This window comes from Neofelis nebulosa, chromosome 2 (assembly GCF_028018385.1).
Source record: "Neofelis nebulosa isolate mNeoNeb1 chromosome 2, mNeoNeb1.pri, whole genome shotgun sequence".
In the NCBI taxonomy this organism is placed as follows: Eukaryota; Metazoa; Chordata; class Mammalia; order Carnivora; family Felidae; genus Neofelis; species Neofelis nebulosa.
Window position 1 is genome coordinate 108,712,430 of NC_080783.1, and position 8,682 is coordinate 108,721,111.

The window sequence follows — 8,682 nt, forward strand, 5'->3', positions numbered from 1 at the left end:
TCCCAAAGTTTGTTTTGCCCAAACCATTAACCAACTAAAACAGTTTACCAATTTACATAGCCTAAAGAAATTTTACTAAAGTACAGGAGAAACAGGGACAGAAGTGTAAACATACATTTCATTATCTGGGCCGAAGACAAGGTATTTACATATCCGGCAAGAAGTGTAAGTATATGACAAGATGTTTACCTATTTCTTGCAAAACTCTATGCTAAAAGGCAACTTTGAGTTATCATGAGTACACTGCCCTGAAAATGACTTTCAGAGGCTAGCTCTCCCCTTTGAAACATCTGACTCATTTCACAGGGATATAGACCACCAAGGCTGAAACCTTCCACAATGCTGCCACACTGTCGCTCAACATCTGAGCCACTTTATCAATGGGGAGCTTGTTGCCTTCAGAAATAGTTCGTTTTATTTTTTTGAAAGCTGTTCAAGAAAGAAAGAGCTAAATTTATCTCCTGATAGATTTCTTGTCTTTTGATTATTGGGAAAAAGTTAATCCAATGTCAAATAATTGAAAAGAGATGTGCGGCAACTCTTTCCCTTTTGTCACCCTGAGTGTCTCCTCCTGTCCAAGCTAAATATCTTCCACTGCATGGAAGAATACTTTCTTCATTTCATATCCTCATCCAGAAATATCTTCATTATCATTGTCCTAGATGACCCTCTTGTACTGACTCCCTGAGGAAAGTTCCCTGATGTTCTTGCAACACCCTGATTCAGTTAGGTCCCACATAAATTACTCATATCACATCCCGCTGTTACTCTTTTCATAGAATTTTCCACGTTGTATTTTTATTGTAAGTAACTTTCAGTTTTTGAACTGTGAGGTCCTAAAGAGCAATGACCGTGAATCTTTTTTTTTTTTTTTTTTTTTTTTTGTGCAAAAATACTTTGGCTTTTATATTTTTGGTGCAAAAATACTTCACATGTGTTTCAACTTCTGGTGCTGGATCTAATGGACTTTTGAAATGAATAGCAAACCGAGGAAAGCAAACCATGAATACAATTTAATCCTTCAATAACAGTAATGTGCCTTACCTTCTGGAATAGCCTACCTACAAAAGGCAGTATTTAATGATGAAGATTTTCTCTCACCCCTCCAAATTATGAGTGCCCCTGTTGGGCAAAGTTGACATTAAGAGCTTAGGAAAAAGAAATCTAATTTTTGGAAGCCAAAAGAAATGTGAGTGAGTGATGTTAGGTATAGATGATGGCTTATATTCAAGGCTTAAACCAATGAGTAGTCATATTCTAAGATTCTTCAGAGACATAGTATTCACCTTTTAACAGAGATCCTCACTTAGGAAGATGCCATTGGAAGAGGTCAGTGTGAGATCTCAGCGTGCCCCAGGGGGGTGGGGGTGGGTGGGTGGGGATGTATCTAGTTATGGGGGCTTTTTAATCTGTGCTTGTGATTTATCAATACAGCCTAACCAAAGGCTTTATTAATTCAGAAAGTGTCATGATTTTAATTTATTTTATATCTTTTATTGCTTGGGCCAAATACTTTACTAATCATCACATGTGTTTCAACGATTGAGGCATACATTAAAATACTTGACAGGCTGCCCATTAATCTACACACTGTGGCCCACTGCGCACTTTGTTGATGGAATTTCACGTTTTATAGACCCGTCTTTGAATTTTGATGATTTGGTTCAATATTGTTAGCAGAGAACTTGCCTTCTTGGGAATGTATTGCCCATTAAAAGCGACATGCTAGGGTGATTGGGATGTGTTTTGATTTAACAATTGAGTTTATAATTGTATACACTCCAGTAACCACAGAGCTTTCTCTGCTGAAAGGGAATTTGGCTCCTGTGTGTTTATGTTGTAAAAGAGATTTATTTCTTCTATTTTTAGACCCCAAACTGATGCAAAATCTTCTTAAAGACCAAATGAATAATATTTATAGATACTTTGAAACACCTCATTTTCCCCCTTTATAAGAATATAATATCTCAAATCCTACCAAGTTATGCTAAATAAAGCACTCTTCAGAAACTGGGAATCACAAAGAAAGGGAAAGCTTAGAATAAAATCCTCAGTACAGGCTCTACAGGATTCTAGGCACTAGATTCCTACCATCACTGACATTATTAGCTATCTTGACTCTATTGCTGAGTAAATTCAGGAACTACACAACAACCAAACCAAACTAAGCCCGAACAAAACAAAACAAAACAAAACAAAACAAAACAAACAAACAGCTTTATTAGACTTGTTTGGCCTATTGTGATGCCTATTACAATTTTGCATTTTTCTCAGTCACTTTAGTCTAGAATCAATAGAGCCTTGATCTTGCGTATCGGCCAACAGGGAATGATCTCCATAATGTGCACAGATATTTATTCAACAGCTATTTCTTGAGCTCCCTTCTATGGATTAATCATTTGGTAGGATACATTGCCCTCAAGGCAGTGGTTGGAAGACACACACGAGAAGTTGAGAAACATAAACAATTTATCAGAAGTCAGAGTATGAATTCGTCAGCAAGTTTAGTGTGGTGGAAAAGGCAACACAGAAGTTGAGGGAAATTAGCATCAGCAAAGGATGACTAAATGTATCCACTGTTCATTTTGAGTTTAGGTTAAGCTGCAGTCAAATCGCAGCGCTAGAATCACAGAACTATGGGGCCCAGAGAAGGTTTTAAAATCTCTTCATGCCTCAGTTCCCTATACGTTGGATCTATGCATCACATCACTAATCTGCTTTCACAGATCGTTGGGAAGAGAAAAGGGTAAGGGAGACCCCAGGAGTAACTGTGGTGATAAATATTGACTTCATTAATATTATTGCTAAATTAATGTAGTAAAAAGAAAAGTTTATAGTATATCCTTTTACTCAAATGATGTTACATGGAAGAGATAGTTTCATTTGGGCCTTGAATGGACAGCTTGCTTGGTGAAATAAAGGTTAGCATGCCAAAGTGGGGAGAAAAATCACAAGTAGAGGATGGGAAGTAAGACAGATCATAGTGTATGGGGCATAGAGAGTGTATGGGTTCATTGGGAACGTCTGGTTATATGATCTAGGGGACTTATTCTAATAATGCGGGCTATCCCAAAATAGGGGGATCTAAGCAGCAGTCTCCACTTGGCACGTTGTCAGTTTTCAAAGCTGGACTCAGAACCTGTTAGTGTAAATAACTTACAGATGAATTACAAACTTTCATTGCTAACAACAGTTAACATGCTGACATGTTTGATGATTCAATCAAAAAGTAAGAATTATGATCAAGATGTAGGATTTTGTCATATAATCCTACCAAATTACTATTGGAATTATAGCGGAGGAAGTAGAAAAGAATAAACCAATATTAGGTATTTGAATGAAGTTGACTTTAGACACAGCGTTTGAGGACGTAGAGGTTTGGAAATGGTACTATCATTTTTTTATTATTAAAAAATATGCTTCATTTAAATAACAGATGAATATATAATTTATATAATAATTATAATTTATATAATATATAAAAAATGGACTAACTAAATTAGTAAGTTTTCTTCATAATGATGTCACTCTCAGGAATGTATACTTAGATGTGGTTTCCTTGAGGATGAGTTATAGCCAGTTATGGGATGTAGTACATAAACTTGGAAATGTCCATAGATGAGGGTCTCACATTTGCTTATCATTCCCTATGTGTCATACACAAAAAAAGCCCAATTAAGACTCTGGTTTCTAGCAACATCCCATACGATCAACATATATACTAAAAGTTTGAAAAATGCATTTCTTTAGTGTACAAAAAAAATGTAAGGATATTCTTGGTAAGGAAATTTCCAGACTTTATGGTTTTATCTTGCTTCTTAAGAACAGAATCATTTACACATCACTACTCTTAGGTCCTTGAAAGATATTTTCTCTTCATATTCTTCTATATCCACAGAATGTTATTAGTAAACACACACACACACACACACACACACACACACACACACACACCTCTCTTAAAAGGAAACTTAAACCTAAGTCCCTAAAATTATAGAGACATCCTTATTATTATATCATACATTTTAGGCCATGGCTTCACAAACTGTATAGCAATAATGTGTGGGTTCTCATTAAACTAGTGACCCAATATAAGTTTGTCAAAAATTTTTTAAGCAATTGCCTAAATGTGCAACATATTGCACCATATGCTTTGTCTCTGACTGGATACGGTTGATGGGAGACGATTAAGAATGTTTCCCAGTTCAAAATCCAATAGAACTTTTTGGGGAAGCATTGTTACATAATCACACAAAAATTATTTGTTTCCTCCTTCCTAAGTGCCACTGCCTATGTGCTCCTGTCATAAATCTGATTCAGTCTCAGTCTATTCAAGTTCAGCCCTAAGTGTAAAACCTTAAATGCAAACTTGGTCATTCCTCTGCTCAAAACTCTTCAATCATGCAGAGTTCCTAGTTGCATGAATCTGGCTAGCTTGAACACCAAATAATTGACTATAAGTATTAGATACATAACAGAATAAATGGGAGAGATTGAAATAATATGGATAGGATAATGGGTGTAAGCCAAAGCTATTCTGCAAGACAAGAAGCAGACAATGTCATATATACTCTTTTTACAGGTATAGAAATAGGTATGCATGCTATTGGCACATACATTGCCCTATCTCCTGCTACAAATGGAGTAGAACTGGGAGGAAGATTTCCACGGAGACCCCAAGCAGAACTTCTGAGATAAACCCAGTTCCAGAGGGCACAGGCTTCCCAACTGGTCTCTCAGTAGCAAAGTAGTTCTCCTTTCCCAACCATTTCTCATCTATGGCTAAGGGGAGACATCCATCCTCTTACCCCGGAGTACCTGAGACTGATGTGATCATGGTAGATCCCTCAACAGAGGTACTGTTATCTGAGAATCCCAGGATTACATCCTAAAGGCAGTAAATCAAATGCTTGTTGATGAGGGGTTGCAGTAGAGACTCCAGAATTAGACTGCAGCTCAGCCAACATTTGTCCACTCTAGGAATTTTTACTATAACATCTGGTAGAACCCCCATCAGGCTTTGCAAAGACTATGTCTCAGAAGCCACCTTCTGTTCCTGGGTTCTTATAGACTGTGGATACTTACACAGAATTCCACCATGCCAGATGGACTCCTAAAGAAGCCAGAGGCACTATACTCCAGACATGTTAGATCGGCCACTTGCACCTCTAGCCACTTCTGAATCAGAATACCAAAATTAAAATGAAGAACTTTCTGCGTATTTTCTACACATAGTCATCTCCTCTGTTCCATTAGCAGCAAGAGAAACAGATCCAGAGTTGTGTCAGTGAACTCTGTCTCTGAGCCCAGGTCACCACTGCTGAGGTCTTGGGTTGGCACAGCTGTCTGACAAGTAACCGTCTACATGTCCTTTGGGGATTCATTCAGGATGTTTTTGGGGCTTTTGCTGGCTGCATTTCTAGTAGCTTGTATGTCAGTATTCTAGCCAGTAAATCATCATTGCTATTGTACTAACCAGCGGCCATCAATATTAGTGACCTAGTGGCTGTGAATCCCTAACACCTCAATGTTGTTATTGATACTTAAAACCCCAGTTTGGAGCGTTCATTTGGTCAAGCCAAAAAGGATCTCTCTGCGTGCATTACTTCTATTGCACGATGTGGGCAGTAGCTTCCTTGAATACTATACATAATAGAAAAGAGGTCACCAACTGGGAGGAATAGCTAGATGATAGAAATAGAAAGAGTTAATGAATGAATGAAATCCTTGACTCCAGTGTCTCACCTCCTTAAAAAAATAACTTCCTGACTCTCTAGTGCTTTCACAGAAAGGTGAAGCCCCTTTGCCTGGCCTTTAAGGCTCTTCCTGCTATAGACATTCCTTATCTCTCCATTGTGTATTCCCAGATAGCTTCAAATTCAATATTCCAGAACCAGACAACAACTTTGTGGTTTTATCTTGAGTGGTGTTCTTACTTCTAAACTTTGTTGAAGGCGCATTTCATTTTTGTTCCCACAAACCACTTTAAAGATATTCTGGAAACCTCTACCAATAAATAGTTATGGAGCTTCATTTATCAAGATGCCTCTCAGAGCACCCTGTAGCTCAGGTAACCAACAGGGGCTAATTTTTCCTTCAAATAGTTTTAAACGTCTAACTAGTGGTTACATTTCATTTTACGTTAAAGGGAGTCCTAAATTTACCATTGGATTATAGAATTGTCTATATTTTATAATCATGTATTTGTTGAAAATTATTGGGCAGTGATGGATTTATCAGCTTCAAGCAATGTCTTCAGTGTTTTTCTGATCATGTCACTTAATTGCCCTTTTAAGAATAGCAGTTCAATCCCCATATGTGAGACAACGGTATACAGTTTAATACACATGAACCCAAGAAAAGATGGGCAGGAGATTCTTTCCAAAGCAGGAAGATGATGGGTACCAGCAAAGTGATATTTCTCACCTGGAAAAATGTGAAGTGCAAATATGAGCATGATAAGGTCAAAGTGAAAGTGGAGACCTCATTAGCTTAGAAAAAAGAGAGGGCCCAAATAGACATGTAGGAAAACTTGAGGACTAACATTCAATTCTTAATTGACTCTCAGCAAGATGAATTCAAAGAAGTTTTACTATAAAGAATGAGCCATGACTGCCTAGATTTATATTTTTAGTTCCAAGGAAGCATTGAAAGTTTGCAGCCAAATGAGCAAAGATATTTAGAACAAGAATCAATTTCTTAATCTTTATTACCGTGATACATTCTTGGCTGTTTCACTTCCAACCTCAAGTAAGGGACTTGGAAAAGTTCTAGTGTTTGCAACCTAAACTTTCCTAGATTCAATGACATCAAAAAAAAAAAAAAAAGTCTTCTGAAAAGGAATTACTCATTCTTCTGTCATCTCAAAATTCCCTGTCTGCCTCTATTATCTAGTTGTTTCTTTCTACTTTGTAGCATAGTTAAAATTCTGACCCAACCATATTTTATAGCATATTTTTCTCTATTAAGTGCAGATAGAAGTCCTGGTTTAAGAGAGTTTTGGTGAGATCTATTTTGGTGTTCTATGTAAAGCACCCTACACACTGCCTTGCACATAGTAGAAGCCAATGGTTCTATTTCTACCCTTTTACCTCCTACTCTATTCTTTTTTTTGCAGATCACCCTTGATGGAAGATACAAAGTTATATGCTCTCCTTTGTCTGCTGCAGGAATAGAAACAGTGTTTTGCTGATTAGAGGAATTCCAACCTGTACCAATACCAGAATTTTATAAATAAGGAATTTGAGGCTGAAAGTCATAAACTAGCTGGCTTACAATGACTTGGCAGACTAATGGCAGAACTGAGTCCTGATTATTTCTTTTTATGACATCTATGTAATTGCTTTTATTAATATATTAATTTATTAAAAACAATAAATGCAATAAGAGTAACTCTTTTCTTTGTTGTCTTAGTAAGTAATATATTGTTTTTACAATTTTTTATGTTAATTTATTTTTTTAGAGAGACAGAGCTCAAGCAGGGGAGTGGCAGAGAGAGAGGGAGACACAGAATCCAAAGCAGGGTCCCAGCTCTGAGCTGTCAGCACAAAGCCCGAAGTGGGGTTCAAACTCATAAACTGTGATATCATGACCTGAGCCGAAGTCGGATGCTTAACCGACTGAGCCATTCAGATGTACCTGTCTCAGTAATATCTTGTAGGCTTAAGAGTATTCTAGATCTTATCAAGAATTATTAGTTAATTTAGGAATATTTATAGGTTTTATCATGTGATGGAGTTCTTTTTCCTGCCTTCCGTTGGTTGACTTGTGTAAGTGGTTATTTCTATGATTTATACCTATCACCACAGTCATATTAGAAGTAATGAACAATTGTTGGTATTTAGTAGGAAAGCACATACGTACTTTGTTCTGACCATGTTGCACAATCAGATACCAGTGTTTGTCTTGATACTTTCCAACTAATACACAAGACCATATTTATATAATTACTCTTACCTGCCTTGAACAAGATTTATTTAAGTATCTTGGAGTTTCAATATTTTCATCTGCACTGGAAAAACGCTTTGCAATCCCAGCAGATAGTTGAGAGGAAAACTGGTAAATAATGTGTTATCCAATCCTACTATGTGGTATAGAGAGAACACTGTAAACGGTCAGTTGATGGTCATGCCTTCTTCCTCTCAAAGAAGCTTCATTAGGCTGGAGATGTTTCCTGTCCCTGGAGAAAGCTTGGAGGAATTAAGGGGTGAGCTCAAAAGTAATTGTAACATGAGGACTCATTGCCCAAATGTCACAAAACCAAAATAAGTACATTTCCATACAGAATATTATCTGTGGCATATTCACACACCTGATAGAGATTAATTTCTCTAGGGCACATGTCTGCTTCTTTTGTTCTCTTCTCCATGGTGCTTAGCACTGTTCTGTGTCGAAGAGATAGGTACAGTGAATATTCTGGGTGTAATTTTATCTTGGATATTCTTCCTTATCCATTAACAAAAAGAACAGACAAAAAGAATCATCATTAACTATAGAATAGTGTGTTAATTTTATAAAGTCAGAGGAATTTATTTATTTAAATGGTAAGTGAATGAAGAGTATGTAGGAAAAAAATCACACCACTGAGATCAAAGGACTGGAAAGTCTCTTCATTGTAGGGTGGTCTTTCTTTTCAGTTCTACAGAAAAGTCTCAAGAGCTGACTTTAAAGGATGGATAGACA

General features: G+C 37.0%; 1 pseudogene; it reads right to left on the minus strand.

Annotated features, from left to right (window-relative positions):
- Positions 1-295: 295 nt before the first annotated feature.
- On the minus strand, positions 296-8,368 carry LOC131490617 (sorting nexin-19-like; annotated as a pseudogene).
- Between the last annotated feature and the right edge of the window lie 314 nt (positions 8,369-8,682).